We start from the raw sequence: 17148 nt of genomic DNA, 5'->3' as shown, positions 1-17148 counted from the left end.
CATAGTTCTGCATCACAGGAATCTTCATTTAAGTCATAACCTTGAATAATTCTATGCTGCCTGCGCGGACCCCGGAACACCTTCTTTAATACATGTTGAAAGTCGAGAAAAAAAATCTGCGTAATATTAATCACTGAAAGTCATTTACTTTTCATTTACAGTCTAGACTGTCAGATATGTATTTTCCTGGAGAATGCTGGTAAGAATTACAGGAGGAATGTAGTGAAAATTCTTACACCACTTTGTCGTAGGAAACGAGCTGCGCCTGGTAGATAAAGGATGAAAGGCAAAGACAGACTGATAGCTAACACTGGTTAGTTCAAAACCTGACATATACCTTTAAGGACCCTAGAGAGACCGTATCCCACAATGCACTGCAGTGGCAGTTTGCCTGTGAGAGTACGTTCTTTTTTGCAAAAAGTCCAGGATACTGCCTGACAGCCGGTGAGGAGGTAGGGTGTTTATGACTTCAATGAAGATTCCTACGATGCAGAAGTATACCTACAGGTATGTAACTTTTTCTTCTGCATCATAGGGTCTTCATTGATAGTAATACATCTTGAATAGACTAGCAAGCTAATATTAAATCCATAAAACGGCTGTCAGGTATTTATACCCTTTGGGACCGTCCGTAACGTTTTGTATTAGAGGCTGTTATCAAAAATGAGTAGTTTAAGCCCAGAAGGACAAGAGTAACTATTTGAAAAGGTTTCTCAAAGTCTCTTGCCCAAATTTACGTCGGCTTGAGTATCTGATTCTAAACAGTAATGTTTTGCGAATGTGTGTAGAGACCTCCAAGTAGCCGCCTTGCAAATGTCTTGAATAGAGACTTGCCTCACTCAAGCTTTGGTTGCAGTTTTCCCTCTTGTTGAGTGAGCTCTAGTTCTGTCTTGCAAAGGTTTCTTGGCAATCTGATAACATAGGGAAATGCAGAAAACTATCCACTTAGCTATCAATTGTTGGGGGGTTGCTAAACCTTGTCTCATAGACCCATAATTTATGAACAGGTGACAAGACTTCCTAATGGATTTTGTTTTTCCTAAATAGAAGCAAAGGACTCTTTTTAGATCAAGAGCATTAAATGCTGTCTCTGCTGCAGAAGTTGGATTTGGAAAAAAGGTAGGAAGAGTGACAGATTGGTTGAGATGGAACTCTGAAAGAGGGATGTGTAAGTAAGACAAACATATTGTGATGGAAAACTGTGAAGGGTTCTACAGAGGATACAGCCTGCAATTCACTGATTCTACGAGCCGAAGTAATTTCAATTAAAAAAGCTGTTTTCCATCATAAGTATTGCAATCGTTGCTTTAGTGACTTTATTGACTGGTTTCAAAGGAGGACCCATCAATTTAGACAACACTATACTTAATTCCCAAGGAGCGGAAGGATTTGTGGATGGAGGGAAATCCTTTTTGAGGCTTTTTAGAAAATCTTGAACAACTGGGATCTTGAAAAAGGACTGTTGTGTTGGAGATTTGTAATATGCAGTGATAGCTGCTAAGTGAACTCTTGAATAGTACAGCTGAAGATCTGACCTGACGAAATGCAATAAATAAGGTAGGATGATATTTTCCCGTACTATGATGAGATCATAGTTCTTTGCACAACACCAGATGCCAAAGCGTTTCCACTTGAAAGCATAGCATGTCCTTATCGAAGGACGCTCGGCTTCTTTCAAAATGTTCATGCAATCTTCTGGAAGATTGAAGTGTCTATGTTGGGTGACTTCAGGGGCCATGATGCCAAATTCATTGATTGTATTGTGGGGTGAAGAAGTTTGCCCTGAAGTTTGGAGAGAAGGTCTGGTCTGAGTGAGAGACGCTTGTGATGGGCTAAGGACAAGTGGAGAAGATCTGTGTACCACCACTGTCTTGGCTAATCTGGTGCTATGAGGATCATTGTGATTCATGATCTCAGTAGCTTTTGAATCACACGTGGAATTGGTGGAAAGGGGTACACAAAAGGTGTCAACCAGTCTATCAAAAGTGCATTGCCCAGTGGCTTCAGAGCTAGGGCCCTGGATGCGAAGCATCTTCATTTTTTTTTTGGACAGTGGAAAACAGATCTAATGTTGGAGTGCCTCATTGCTCGAAAGATGGATTCCACAACTTTGTTGTTGAGGACCCACTTGTAATTTTCCTCGTGAAAATGGGTGAGGAAATCCGCTTCCACGTTTTGAACTCCTTGGATGTGGAATGCTGTGAATGAAGCCCTCCTGCTAGAGCTCTATGCCATAATATTTGAGCTTGGCAAGAAAGTTACATGGATCTTGTTGCAACTTGATGGTTGGTGTAAACATTGTGGTGGTGTTGTCTATTTGAATCATAAGGTCATTTGATTATAGAGATAGAATGAAAGCTGTGAGAGCCAGAAGAGCTGCTTTTAGTTCTAACAGATTTATATGATATGTTTTTCTTTTGGGACAACAGACCTTGAATGACCAGATCATCCATGTGGGCACCCCATCCTATCAGTGATGCATCTGTGAAGATAGTCTGAGATGGTGTTATTTTCTGTAAAAGGTACTGCAGCCAGAGATTGTGAGATGGGGTCCACCATGAGAGAGATTGCCATGCATTGATTGTCAGAGGAATCAGATCTTCCCAGAGTCCTTAACTCTGAGACCATTGATCTTCTAGGCACATTTGGAGAGTTCTCATATGTAGTAGTGCGTTCGGGACTGAAGTGATGCAGGACGACATTGATCTTAGAAGAGATGCTACCTTGCAAACCGTAGGTCTGGTCTGCAGCAAGATTTGAGTACATTTCCTTTGAATTAATACTCTTTCTCCTACGAAGGACACACACTTTCGTTTTGAGTGTCTAGAATCGCTCCCAGGAAGGTGACCTGCATTGACCTGGAGACCTAGTTTTGCGAGGAGAGATATTGTGGTGACATAGGGCCATATGTATCAACATCCTGATTTGCGATTCTCAAATAGCGATTTTTTAGAAATCGCTATTTGAGAATTGCAAATAGGGATGTATGTACAAAAATCACAATTTTTTTGCGATTTCTTAATATTCCTTAATTGCGATTAGCAAATTGCGAATCTCAATTAAGGAATACTTTCCCATTAATTTCGATGGGCCAGGAGGCCCATAGGAATGAATGGGAAGTTATTCTCAATTTGCGATTAGCAATTAGCGAATCGCAAATTGAGAATATTTTCAAGGGTGCAGGGGTGTCAAAAGTACACCCTGTTGCACCCCTGAAATAAGCATGGGTGCACATGTGGTGCACATACATGCCCTAAGGGCATGTATGTGCTTCACATTGCACTTTGAAAAATACAAAAAAGTGCATTTTTCAAAGAAATCACAAATTACCACCAACTTGAAGTTGGTGGTAATGTGCGATTCCTTAAGGCCAAATTGCACTTTTTTGGTGCTTCTTACATTGCATTTAAGAAATCGCAAAATTTGCGATTCCTTAAATGCAATCGCAAAATAAGGAATCGCAAATTTTGCGATTCCTTATTTTGCCTTAATACATACCATTTAGCAAAATTGCATTTGCAACGAATGCAATTTTGCTTGATACATATGGCCCATAGTCTTCAATCACTTTGTGAAAAGAAGCTGCTCTGATGAGCCAATCGTCCAGGTACGGATATACGAAAATACCTTGTTTTCTTAATTGTGCCGCTACCACTGTCGTGCTCTTAGAAAAGGCCAGTGGAGCTGATTTTAGACTGATGATGGAAGTACCACCTACTGCTAATGGTGCAAACACTTCACAAACCTCAGAAACTGTCTGTGAAGTGGTATTATGGAAATGTGACAAATCACGTCATGGAGATCTACTGCACCGAGCCAATCGTTTCTTCTTAACTGCCCGGCAATTTGGTGAAGCAATAGCATTCTGAATTTCTCTTTCTTTATAAATTTGTTGAGTGACCGGAGGTCCAGAATTGGCTGGGTATGTTTGTGTTGATTTTTCTTTTTGACAAGGTATCTTGAATAAACCCCTTTGTTCCTGTGATCTTATGGGACAGTAGGAGAGCTGTATCCTGTTTGAGGTTTCATAAATGGCCGCTGTGACTTATTTTGGTGGAGCTGGTGGTGGAATGCTTGTGATGCGGAGTGCATAGCCATTCTGAACAATGTTTAGGACCCATTTGTCTGCTGTTATTTTCTTACACTGTTTTAGGTATAACTTTAAAACTCAACGACGAAGGAGCCAACTTTGGTTCCACCAAGCTGCACTGCCAGGTCACTGCCTGATTCCAATGAATTACATTTGCCTGTTTTAAACTGCTTTTTCGTTTTTTCGTTTTTCTCCATTAATTTTCATCCTGTCTTTTATTTTATTCAATTAATTTTACTTAATGCATGTTAACAATCACTGTTCAACATAAGCTCAGAAGCATGAGGTGGGTTCCATGGCATGATTTATTTACCAAACCCAATGCATTTCAAGAATAGATTTTACTTCATCAGGGACATCTGAACATGCAAACAAATATGTGTGCTTTAAATCATTTCTACCAAACAGAAGTTTCATTAAAGTTTAAACAACTCATTATAATTTTTAACAATGAGTCTCCCAGTGAAACGTTAACCATTATTCTGGCGTACATACAACCAACAACATACTATCTTATTAAAACCCATATTTTCCTCACATGTTGCTCTTAAACTCAATAACTCCAGACTACTGAATAAACCCTCCCTTTTACATGGGGAAAAAAAGTTCACTGATTTAAAGGCTCAGACATTTTTCAAAACTTTGAAACGCTTACCATGACATGCGGTTGAATCTTAAATTTCCGACATCAATTTCACAATAACTTAATACACTTTATTTTAGAAAGAGGACATAAAATCATTTTCCTCTTCACTAGCGTGCCGTAGCGCGCCTATCTTGTTTGAAATGTAAGCTGAAGCTCAGACTCCAAAGCACAACTTTTTTATGTTACCGCCCCTCTTAACACTCCCCAGGTGATTCATTACTTCATCCTTTGTCAGGACCCTGCATTTAAGCTGAAACAGTACTTGATGTAAAATATGCTCTGTTGCTCCTTCCACTGTGTTTAAGCCCATGCAACTATAAATCCCAGAATGCAATGTATCACATCTCCTTACATTAGGTGTATTACACGGGTATGCTGATAAATAAACTTTGAGTTAATATGTGTAAAATTAGAGTCACCGCTTGTAGAACTCCCTTATGTCCATGTGAGTCCTTAATATATTAAATTCGATACAGGTTTTTTCAATATAACTCCTTTCGAGCGTGCTTGTAACCTTTGATTAATCATTATGACAGGGAGCTCCACCCTGTACTTCCGAGCCGTTCATCATCATCATTTAATCAAATATTTGTCAGCTGTTTTCAACATTTTCTTCGTGGGTGCCATCTCTTTGAAGAGAAAAATTCTTGCAGCCTGAGATTAATGGGGCATCTTCTCCGGTGTCCAAAATACGTGGATAGTCTAAGCGGGGGTAGGTGTACCACGAAGGGCCTGATCACTGATTGGGTTTTCCCCTAAGTGATGGGGTTTTAACTAGGTGGGATCCCTAAGTCTACAGTACTTAGGATGCATCCAGCATTCCTTCTATCCAGGTATTGGATTTTTAGCGAGGGATAAGTATCAGGGTGTGGGTAACAGACACCGGCTCTTCAGCTTCATCGTGCCCCGGGGGTACGCACGCTGTACAAACAAAGCTTCAACCACAAAGGTACCAAGTAGCAACAGCTAGTAGATAGGTTCAGGAGGTGGCCCAGGCCTTACACCAGGTGTTAAGTCACCATCAGTCAGAGGCACGCCCAGGTGGGATTCGGGTGCTTCTTACGGTACTCATGAACAATGCAGTTTGTGGATGTGTGTTTGTAGGATGTGGCTCGGGGCCAACTGAGTGGAGGATCAAATCCAAAGTCCTTGGGTCCATTAAGAATTCCTCCAATCCAAGCAGGGCGGGTAGTGATACACAGTATCAGCGAGTGGGTAACATATACCGTCCATTCAGCAACAGCGGGCCCCGGTGGCACGCACGCTTCATAAAAACCCACAGCTGCATCCGGGAAAGGGCCAAGTGGCAACGACCAGAAAACAGGTTTAAGAAGTGTCTCTACGGCGTTTCTGCTGTGTGAGGCCAGTCTCAATTTGGTGGTACGCTCAGGTGGTAATTGAGTGTTTTGTCAAGGCTCCCAGGAGCACTGCGGTATGGGAGCACACCAAGCTGATGCTGATGGCAGGTCATCCCATGCTGCCGTCCCAGGAAAACGGGGAAATAAGGTGTCGAGCACGAAAGACTTGGTAATAGAGCATTTGGCACGTACAGTGTGCAACATTAATTTCATGCAGCTGGGCTGGTTATTTTCCACCTCTGGAGCTGCTCAGTGTGGGCAGGTGTAGGCCCGCACCCCGATTAGTGAACATGCCAGGATGGGGGGTGAATTGGACTTAGTCACTCCTGAATGTTAGGCGCCATCTGACGGGCACTGTGCACGGTATAATTCAGACATGCGGGGAGCCGGTATGCCAGGGGTATTCACCAGAGAGAGAGCTGAGCTGGTGATCCCCATAAGGACTAAGGGATGCCGGGCAAGGGCAGGAGTGCCCTCCCCCCCTTGCTCATTGTCACACACTTATAGTTATGGACATTCAGGTGCGGCATAATTTAGGAAGCAAAAGGACAGTGCAAATGCTAAAGTATAACCCTTCTCGCCCCACCAGCCTACAGTATACAGGCGTGTGGGAGCGGTCAGCTATCAAGTGGGCTGCTGTCCCTTAGAGGTGGGGCACAGGTGTGCAGGACACACGGTGCTAGTGGGACTGCAGCTAGGTGAGATCAGCAAATTTATGGGGCCAGGTGTGCCATAGGGTCTGCTTTCGACCCGCCCAGAGTGGCATGGGGCAGAGTCATGTGAAGCAGAGGAACTTTTCCTAGCAGGATTAGTTCTTGGCACTAGTTCACTTGCCGGAGAGGCCTCCGCCAGAAGTACTGGTGGTCTAAAGTCAAGGATGACTGGGATATAGATCGCGTCTCCCGCCCGATTTGGCAGGGGGCCTGTTTATGAGAATTTGCAGGTGAGAAAGGAGCTGTTTTGGTGGGGGACCCTGTCAGCGACGGTGGCCGCCGCCAGAGCTGTGGCGGAGTTACAGGGCGATCTGGAAGCATTTGGGTACAGAAGAGTACCTCTGCACGACACATAGGGGTGCCAGAGCCCAGGAGCCTCATGGGAGGTTGCTGGACACCATGTCGGCGCCCCGTGATCCTTCGGGCGGTTGTGGGCCTGAACAACCGGGGGCTTGCCTTGCTACGTTCCGCCCTGAAAGGGGCGTGAGTATAAGTGTCACGTGATCTCAAAGGAGGATCACCAGAAGGGGCAGCACAGATGCCTGTGCTGCTTGGCACATCAGGCGGGCAAGTGGCGAGAATGCTGCTTGCCCTTGGATCGCCCGTAAGATAACCCACCAGATTACATAACGTTGTATGTAATAAACCTGCATTTTTTTTCCCAATAACATTTGTGTGGTGTGTATTTATTTGCATGCATGCCAGGTGCTTGGGGGTGGGGAGTGTCGCCATGATGGTACTATGCGGCTGCCCGAGGCCACTGCAGGAGGCCACTCAAGAGGGCGGCCCTCTCGTGCCATTGGGCAGCCCACACCCCTCTTTACTCTCTAAGGTGCAGGGGCTCAGGGAGTCCTGTCTTGGACGCGGTCAGTGCAGCGTCATGTCCGGTACGGGAGATGGAGCGAGGGGTATATATGTCCCCCTCGCCACGCTGACGACCTCTTTGTCGTCGCACCGGACTCGCGCGGCCGCTGCCTCGCGGGTCACGCCGTCTCCCACCCTACCGCTTACCCGGCGTGGTCGGTAGTAGGAAGCATGGTGAGAATGTTGTAATCTTGTACTTTTTCGTTGGAGGCGGAGTTACAGGGCGATCTGGAAGCATTTGGGTACAGAAGAGTATCTCTGCACGGCACATAGGGGTGCCAGAGCCCAGGAGACTCATGGGAGGTTGCTGGAAACCATGTTGGCGCCCCGTGATCCTTTGGGCGGTTGTGGGCCTGAACAACCGGGGGCTTGCCTTGCTACGATCCACCCTGAAAGGGGCGTGAGTATAAGTGTCATGTGATCTCGAAGGAGGATCACCAGAAGGGGCAGCACAGATGGGGTTCGACCCAGTGCTGCTTGGCTCATCAGGCGGGCAGGCAGTGAGAATGCTGCCTGCCCTTGGATCGCCCGTAAGATAACCCACCAGATTACATAACGTTGTATGTAATAAACCTGCAGCAGTTATTTCCCAATAACAATTTGTGTAGTGTGTATTTATTTGCATGCATGCCAGGTGCTTGGGGGTGGGAGTGTCGCCATGATGGTACTATGCATTTTTTGGCACAAAGTGATGCAGGAGCCCGGGGTGTCCCAGGCGGGTCTGCACACTGTGCCTCCGTAGCTCGCACTGCACGTGCTCGAGATCAACAGTGCGCCGAGCTCATCAGTGGCACCTTGAACTTTCCATCATGTACGAGGCGGGCTCTGCAGAACAACGGCGCAGCAGCACCCGCAGCGCACAATGCCAGGGCATGTTTGAATAGAGCATGCGCAAATGCAAAACGTTAGGGGGTACACGGAATGATGGTGGGCGTGGTGGGATGTCATGTGCGCATGCGCACCATTCTTGTGTATGCGCAAAACGGGAGGGGGTACAGAGCTCGATAGGGTACAGAGCTCTATAGTACACCGGCGCCATAACGGATGCCAGAGCCCAGGAAGGATCCGGTTCTAGCCGCCGGGAAGGGCCCTGAACCAGAAGGGTCTCTTTCATCGCGGCAACAACTCCAGGATGGCGCCTAGGCACCTGACCAATGGGGAGGCCAGGTGAGGTTTGACCCTCCCCCAAATGGCAGAACCGCCCGTTCGTGGCGGGAAATTGTGGGGGGAGTATAAGACACCGCTCCCCATACCGCAGCTCGTTACTACATCGTGGAGCTGGGTAGTGGCGTAGAAGGATTTTCGAGTACCCCCCCATGTACATCAGGGCGGCCTGTTGCCCATGGTAAACTTAGGCAGAGGCCGGCGGAGCGGCCTAGCTCTGAACCAAAGGGTGGCATCCAGATTCCACGAGGGTTATGATTTGTTTTTGGCCAACTGGGCGTGTGTAAATTGCCCACGTCGGGAAATAGTTAACAAGGCAGGAGCTCCTTCGCCAGCAGACTAGTGGCAAAGTTGTAATAACGAGGAGCAGGCGTGAGACAAGGCAGAGAAAAAACGTTAGGACAAACTGACCCGGTCGGGTCCCGCTCTACAGGGACGGCGGACCTGGGCTCGAAGGCTGCCTTTGTGCTCCATCCAGCCGTGTGGCGAATTACCAAATGTGTCTTCCAGGTGTTCGCTGCTACAGAACGAGCATATCGAATTAAGGGTCTAGGGTGGCGCCCACTACAGTCTGCATCTGCCTCCGGAAACCTCCATATGCCTGCTGTCCAAGGGTATTTAATATTCGCGCGTTGCCCAGGATCATACTGGATGGGATTGGGCTGAAGTGTTGCATCCCGTGCATATCGCTTAATTCCCCGTGCCCCCCTCCCCCCCCAAAAAAGGAAAAATGTTTTTTTCTTCGCGTAACACAAGTGGTGCCTGGCGCGGCTCTCTGATACCTTGGGGTCAGATGCGCTATATGAATGAAAACTCCGAAGCAAGCATATTGCCTGGGATGCTAACTCGTGGGGAGAGGGCGTAACCTCACGGCCAGAGCTGCCGATGTTTGAGCTAGGGAGCCAAGCTGAAGCCTCACGTGGGCTCTGCATCCGGTTTTTCTAGGCAAAGCACAGAACTCTACCGTGCCGAACAAAAAATGTGATACAACACCGGCTATTGGGTAAAGCGCTACAATACCTTCGGGTGAGTTCACGATATATATATATATATATATATATATATATATACATATATGCAAAACGAAAGAAATCTCATGGGGGGTTTAAAGCCTTGTTGCGAATACTGGCTCGATCAGAAGCGGTCGCTCCCCACGCTCCCTCCTCAAATTCTGGTATCGTAGCGCTTTGTTGATCTCTGCTGCCATCACTAATTGAAATCGTATCGCATTATCAGCATCTGTGCTCTGCTCGCATTAATTGTGGCTGCTTGTAATTTGCCTGAGTGATATTTATAGTGCTTTCAGTGCATAGCCCACATCGCGCCTGTGTGACCTCGTAGCGCTTTTTGTGTAAGCTCGCATTGCTTGTTAATTGTAATTGTGCCTGATTGTGCCGGTGCTGGTGCCCACATCTGTGCAATATCCTTATCTGTGCCCCAATCTCGTCCTGCTTCGACTTTGGTTTGCTGCCATTTTGTTGTTGTTTTGTTGCCTCCCAGCCCGCCTCTCCACCCCGCTCCCGCCTCCCAGCTGACCCTCCCTCCCACTAGAAGTTAAAGGCTGACCTCTCCGCACCTACGCTGTGACCGTCCTGACTCGATCAAAAGCGGTCGTTCCCCACGCTCCCTCCTCAAATTCTGGTATCGTAGCGCTTTGTTGATCTCTGCTGCCATCACCCATTAAAATCGTATCGCATTATCAGCATCTGTGCTCTGCTCGCATTAATTGTGGCTGCTTGTAATTTGCCTGAGTGATATTTATAGCGCTTTCAGTGCATAGCCCACATCGCGCCTGTGTGACCTCGTAGCGCTTTTTGTGTAAGCTCGCATTGCTTGTTAATTGTAATTGTGCCTGATTGTGCCGGTGCCCACATCTGTGCAATATCCTTATCTGTGCCCCAATTTCGTCCTGCTTCGACTTTGGTTTGCTGCCATTTTGTTGTTGTTTTGTTGCCTCCCAGCCCGCCTCTCCACCCCGCTCCCGCCTCCCAGCTGACCCTCCCTCCCACTAGAAGTTAAAGGCTGACCTCTCCGCACCTACGCTGTGACCGTCCTGACTCGATCAGAAGTGGTCGCTCCCCACGCTCCCTCCTCAAATTCTGGTATCGTAGCGCTTTTGCTGATCTCTGCTGCCATCACCAATTGAAATCGTATCGCATTATCAGCATCTGTGCTCTGCTCGCATTAATTGTGGCTGCTTGTAATTTGCCTGAGTGATATTTATAGCGCTTTCAGTGCATAGCCCACATCGCACCTGTGTGACCTCGTAGCGCTTTTTGTGTAAGCTCGCATTGCTTGTTAATTGTAATTGTGCCTGATTGTGCCGGTGCCCACATCTGTGCAATATCCTTATCTGTGCCCCAATCTCGTCCTGCTTCGACTTTGGTTTGCTGCCATTTTGTTGTTGTTTTGTTGCCTCCCAGCTGACCCTCCCTCGCTCCGCCCCCCCCACTATCCACTTATGACAGTCACACTTACGCGCAGCGTTCACGCGCTGCGGACGCGCCCCATGCGCGCTGAAGGTGTGCCAAAGGTAAGCCCGTCTGCGCCTGGACCGCGCCCATCGCCAGACCCCCTGGCCCCCGCAAAACCCACTCCACCCGCATAACGTACGACGCCGCAACCCTCTCAGCACTTAATCCCAGCCGACTCCCAAACTGCAACCATGCCGCCCCAGGACAAACAAATCCACAGACTCCACACAGAACTCCAACACTAACCACCTGAAGTGCATCCTGCTCAACACCCGCTCAGTCCACAGACACGCCATTGAACTTTGGAACCTACTCGACACCACATCGCCGGACGTCGCCTTTCTTACTGGAACATGGATGAACGCCTCATCAACGCCCGACATCGCCATAGCCATCCCGGAAGGCTACAAGATCATCCCAAAGGACCGCATCAACCAAACTGGAGGGGGCATCGCCATCGTCCACAAGAACACTATCCGCATCACGACCAGTTCCGATGACAACCTCACATCCGCCGAACACCTTCACTTCCAGATCCACACCGACCCCAAAACCACACTCAGAGGCACCCTCATCTACAGGCCACCAGGACCCCGCACACAATTCAGCGAAGACATCACTGACTTCATCAGCCCACAAGCCCTCCCTCCGAGGACTACATTCTACTGGGAGACTTCAACTTCCACCTGGAAAAGAAAAACCACAGCAACACCACCACCCTTCTGGACAACCTGGCCAACCTCGGACTCAAACAACTTGTTGATACCCCCACCCACTATGCCGGGCACACGCTCGACCCAATCTTCACCTCCAGCAAGCACATCTCCTTCAATCACACCACAGCTCTCCATTGGACGGACCACAGCTGCGTTCACTTCAACAACAAAAAGACCACGACCCACAACCTCCCACAACCAATTCCCCGAAGAAACTGGAACAAAAGTACCACCAACCAGCTCTTCACATCACTTCACCAAAACCCTCCTGCCAAATCATCAGACCCAAACCAAGCAGCAACCAACTTCACACAATGGATCACCCACAGCGCCGACGAACTAGCACCCTTGAAAAACCATCAAATCAAGCAAGGTAGCAAAAAAGCCCCCTGGTTCAACGATGACCTTAAGAAATCCAAGAAGTTCTGTCGCACCCTTGAGAAAGCCTGGAGAAAAAACCCAACCACTGACAACCTGGCCACCTTCAAGAACGCCACCCGCAAACACCACTAACTGATCCGATCCACCAAGAAATCAGCATTCAAGGATCGACTTGACAACAACGCCCACAACAGCAAGGAACTATTCAACATCGTCAAAGAATTTACCAACCCCACCGCCGGCACCAACGACATCACTCCCTCTCAAGACCTCTGCGACTCCCTAGCCTCATTCTTCCACAACAAAATCGCCGACATACATAACAGCTTTGAAAACCAGTCCGGAGACCAGTCCACTCCACCCACCTCCGAACCAAAACCCCCCTCTAACAACCTTTGCGCCTGGAACCCAATCACCACCGAAGACACCATCCACCTGATGAACTCCATCCACTCAGGATCGTCAACCGACCCATGTCCCCACCATATTTTCAACAAAGCGGACTCCATTATCGCACCCCATCTCCGAGACGTCATCAACTGCTCCCTCAACTCCGCGACCTTCCCGGAAAGCTGGAAACATGCCGAACTCAGCGCCCTTCTGAAGAAACCCACAGCAGACCCCACTGAACTTAAGAACTACCGCCCCATCTCGCTCCTCCCATTCCCTGCCAAAGTCATTGAGAAAGCCGTCAACAGCCAGCTCGCCGCCTTCCTCGAATCCAACAAATCCCTCGACCCCTCACAGTCCGGCTTCCGACCCAAACACAGCACCAAAACCGCCCTCATCGCAGCAACAGACGACATTCGAACACTACTGGACAACGGAGAAACAGTTGCCCTCATCCTACTTGACCTCTCCGCAGCCTTCGACACAGTCTGTCATAGCACCCTCATACAATGCCTCAGCAACGTCGGAATACAAGGAAAAGCATTGGACTGGATCATCTCGTTCCTCGCCGGAAGAACCCAGAGAGTCCGCCTCCCCCCTTTTAGATCAGAGGCCACCGAAGTCATCTGCGGCGTACCACAAGGATCATCACTCAGTCCCACCCTCTTCAACGTATACATGAGTCCCCTCACATCCATCGCCCGCCAACACAACCTCAACATCATCTCCTACGCAGACGACACCCAGCTGATCCTCTCACTCACCAAAGACCCAAACACCGCCAAAACCAACCTACACGAAGGAATGAAAGAAGTAGCCGAATGGATTAAGAATAGCAGTTTAAAACTGAACTCGGACAAAACAGAAGTCCTCATCTTAGGATCATCCCCCTCTGCCTGGGACGACTCATGGTGGCCCCCGGCCCTGGGAACCGCACCCATACCTACGGACCACGCACGTAACCTGGGCTTCATCATGGACTCCTCCCTCTCGATGACCAGACAAGTCAACGCCGTCTCATCATCATGCTTCAACATCCTACGCATGCTCAAAAAAATCTTCCGTTGGATCCCCACCGAAACAAGAAAGACGGTCACCCACGCACTGGTCACAAGCCAACTGGACTACGGAAACACCCTGTACGCCGGAACCACAGCCAAACTACAGAAAAAACTCCAACGCATCCAAAACGCCTCAGCCAGACTCATACTAGACATCCCCCGCCAAGCTCACATTTCCGATCACCTGAAAGACCTCCACTGGCTCCCCGTCAACAAGAGAATAACGTTCCGTCTCCTCACCCACGCGCACAAAGCCCTCTACGATCTAGGACCCGAATGCCTCAACACGCGCCTGTCCTTCTACACCCCCACCCGCCAACTATGATCGTCCAATCAAGCCCTCGCCGCAATTCCGCGCTTCCATAGATCCACCATGGGAGGAAGATCCTTCTCCTACTTAGCGGCCAATACCTGGAACTCTCTCCCCACCCACCTCCGCCTTACACAGAACCACCTCTCCTTCAGAAAGCAACTAAAAACTTGGATATTCGATACGTAAAGTACCCCCCCTCCCTCAAGCGCCTTGAGACCCTCTGGGTGAGTAGAGCTTCTACGCCTGGGCTGAGTTACTTGTCCTGCTGCTGCCGAGCGATCTGCCCCCTACGCTATCCACCCTAGCGGTAGCTGGGCCTGCAGTTACCCACGGCCTTGCCCACATAGCACTGGCGACGAGCGGAGGGGGCCCAACCCTCGCCCGTGCCTTACTGCGGCCACCGGAGCACTCCGCTCCCTTGGGCGGCTCCGCCACGCCTCACCGTGCTACCAGTGCCTCCTCGTGGTGTGGCCTGCTGTGGACCTGCCTGCCACCTCCCGCCACCCAGACCTCACCTGCACTGCCTCCGCTGTTCTCCCGGTGCAGCCTACTGCCTCCCCGCACACGCTGCTCTGCCAGTGTGCGACGCTGTGCGACGCTGTGCCATTCCCCACGCATCTTGCGTGCGCGGAGAAAGAGGGTGCCAAACCTCACGCATCTCGCATGAGATTCAGAAATTGTGCTCCAGGAGCTCCAGAAGCACACAAGACAGCCTGTGGACGTCGGGCACGGTGCTGGAGGTGCCCAACCACAGCTGCAGTGGAATCCTGGAGTGGAGCTGTGATTAGTGGAGTGGCTGGGAGAATTGGTGGACGGGAGTGGAGCCAGAGAAGGCGGGAAGGTGCCTCTCAAGATCTGGGAGTCCCCTGCTGCGACAGCCCTGCAGTGACCCACCAAACTCACCCATCAAATTCAATATGAGGTCAGGCAAGAAAAGGGTCCAACTCGAGCGCAAGTCAAAGCCGAAGCCTAAAGCTGAAACCAATTTGAAAAAAAGTTGGAGATCGCACCGAACGTCATTGAAACAGTTAATGAAACAGAAATTGCCCAAGAAGAAAGCTCCCAAGGAGAGCTCAGAGTGTCTAGCGATCGAGTCTCACCAGTTGCGATTCCTCGTTCTATTCTTCGGCAATCGAAGATCACATCTAAATTCAACTTTTTGAAGGATCCATTTTCTACCATCTTCTCGACCAGCAGTAAAACCTGGGCCTCCAGGACTCACTTCTTCCCCTATCCCCGGCGGACCCACACATTGATCAATCCTTGGACCAAGCTAGTTGCATTTCAGCCAACTCCTCTATATTGGTCAGCCAACCTGCATTGAGTTCAGTGACAGCAGAGGAAACAGGGACTTCAGTTGTAGGCAAGCCCTCTTACACGGCCACCTGTACCCCTTCAGTGCCCCAGGAAAGCGACAGTGGGGCCATGTCTATCCGTCATCCATCTTCATCTGTCTCGGATCTTAATTTTTCATCAGCACTAACAGGTGCATTTCCATGCGGAATCAGTCAGACACAAAAGTATTCTGTGCCCAATTCTATAATCAGCAGTGGCAGGGAGGGTTTTCAATGGCAAGAAGTCCCAAGCAGCGAAGATCCAGGTAATATAATCAATTTGCCGATTACAGACAAAAGCCATCTAGCCCATCAGGACAGCACAATTCCTCACTTACAGAACCCTAAAGGAGTTGCTAAAGATCAGCTAGGCCAAAGTAAGGAGGATGTGGTGAACTTACCAAACCTTGGGAGCGACGGCCCCGTTAATACTACCGACTTGAGTTCACAAGAATGGGCCGATCTAGTTGCCGCATACATCCCGACAACGGGCATTAATCCATCTTCGCCAATAGCGGAATCAATTAACAGCATCCAGGCTACTGAACGGAGCCCAATCCGTGAGGGTGTCTCCTCAAATTCAACCTCCTTACCGAATTCTTCACTGTCTTCAACTCCTAAAAAAGGGGCAAATGGTACCGGGCCACCATCAAGATCCCAAGCGACTGAAGTATCAAATACGTGGGACATCTTGCTTAATACTATGCAACGAACTGTTGACACTTTGCATTTCCAATCGGACAAAATGGACCTACAGCTGACCCTACTCGACACCTTGGCTGTCTTTGTCGGGCGGATAGATGACAAACTTGGACAACTAAACTCGCAAATCGGCAGAGCTCAGCAGGAGGCAAAGCTGGTATGCAGTTGCGGTCCTATAATTGACAAACTTGCAGCACTTCCAGAAATTGTATCCTGTTTAATAGAAGGGCTACCTAAAGAGACAACTACAAGGCCCCGGTGCACTAATCCGGCCGAAACAGCCGTCCATGCAGCACCAACAGGAGGGTCAACTACATCAAGTACCTCTGAAAAAGTCTTATTGGTGTCACCAGCTGGGTCTCTGGCGCCGAAACCGGCCCACACGTCAACTTGTTCCACTCCTCCTCTAAAGGTCAACAAACCCCCACTCAATGCGAAAGGGCGGCGACAATTGAAAAGGAAAGGCCGCAAAAAACAAACACTAACAAGCATACCAGAAGTTTATCCACTCTTTCAGCCAAAGAAAAGACCTGAGCAGCAGGACATGGGTCCTAACACATCAAGCAACCTTGGAAGAGACAAACCTTCTACAGGCCCTAGACTTTCCACCAACGTAGTAAATGCGTCAGTAAGCACAGCAGTCTCCACGCTGGAGGATGTCTCACTTGGAGGGGACATCGGGAAGCAGAACAGGGTGGACAAGTATGTCCTTAACAAAGTAATAGAGGGGAGCCTCCTCAATCCGCTTCGAATATCTGAGCCGGAAGCGATACAGGTAAATCAGACCATGGATCTTGCACGGGATGATCCAATCATGTCTCCATGTGAAAGGTCCCGCCCCCAAGAACTGACCGAACCACAGCTCCCGAGCCCCCAAACTAAGCTCTCTTCTACTATAGCAAGTATCACCGCAGCTCCTTCTGTGCCTGTTTCAATAACCTT

At 49.0% G+C, this 17148-nt stretch overlaps 1 protein-coding gene across 1 annotated transcript in view; it reads right to left on the bottom strand.

Moving 5' to 3' along the window:
• Nucleotides 1–17148, bottom strand: part of ZPBP2 (zona pellucida binding protein 2) — a 901537-nt gene that overhangs the window by 224637 nt on the left and 659752 nt on the right. The window lies entirely within an intron of this gene.

This window comes from Lissotriton vulgaris, chromosome 5, assembly GCF_964263255.1.
Source record: "Lissotriton vulgaris chromosome 5, aLisVul1.2, whole genome shotgun sequence".
NCBI classification, from domain to species: domain Eukaryota; kingdom Metazoa; phylum Chordata; class Amphibia; order Caudata; family Salamandridae; genus Lissotriton; species Lissotriton vulgaris.
Note: the sequence above shows the minus strand (reverse complement) of the source record. Positions and strands in the feature narration are given on the sequence as shown.